This window comes from Alligator sinensis, unplaced genomic scaffold, assembly GCF_000455745.1.
Source record: "Alligator sinensis unplaced genomic scaffold, ASM45574v1 scaffold915_1, whole genome shotgun sequence".
In the NCBI taxonomy this organism is placed as follows: domain Eukaryota; kingdom Metazoa; phylum Chordata; order Crocodylia; family Alligatoridae; genus Alligator; species Alligator sinensis.
The window spans coordinates 1,017,885-1,018,780 of record NW_005842597.1 but is presented as its reverse complement, the minus strand read 5'-3'; positions in this window follow the sequence as shown (position 1 = coordinate 1,018,780).

Genomic DNA, 896 nt, shown 5'->3' with positions numbered 1-896 from the left:
CCGGATCCACTTTCCTCCCTTTCTTGAAGTTCTTTAAGTTTCTTGAGATCTTTAAGGCTTGGCTTGAGAAAGCCCCAGCTGGAATGATGTAGTTGGGGATGGGCCTGCCTTGAGCAGGGGGTTGGACTAGATGACTTCCTGAGATCCCTTCCAACCCTAATTTTCTATGATTCCAAGGATACGTCGAATGCTTTGACTCTGTCCTACACTGCTGCTACAAAACCATCCCAACGGGAGTTCCATCTTCACACGTGCTGAACTTCTGTGGATGCTACCAAATTCAGTAAGAAACCACTGTACTCAGTGCCCCTCTGATGTCTGACCTCAGTGCTTTTAGTCAGCGGGTATGGCAGTGTGAAAACAGGCTTTTTTAATTTGGGAAAGAAATATACTGAAAAATAAATTTAAAAAATGAAGTAGAAGCCCAGCAAGAAAGCCAAGTATCAGTGACTGAACTGTCTGTTGGTCTGACACAGCTGGGTCTAGGCAGTAACAGGCCTGGTTAATACAGTAAATCCTGACCCTAAAGCAGATAATGTAGAGAGACATAGGAGAGGGAGATGCAGACAGACATCACAATTGGGCCATCACATGCAAGAATTAGAGAAGAAAAAGGACGCTTTCTTAGGCATCATGTGCCCTTGTTCTTGAAGTGTTTAGGCCTAAACTACAGCCAGCTAAGGGAAACGGAGAAGAACCAAGTATCCCTCAGCTGAATTTCCTGAGCATTGCTCATTACTCTTGAGCACCTAAAAGCAAAAGTAAGTGCTTCTCAGAAATTGGGAGAGAGGCACTCACTGCTCTGAGCAGCCTATAATCTGGAAGGTCATGAATAAGCAGAAGAGAGACCACAAGCAGAGGTAAAGAAAGAACAGCAATTAGTTCATGCAGTCACT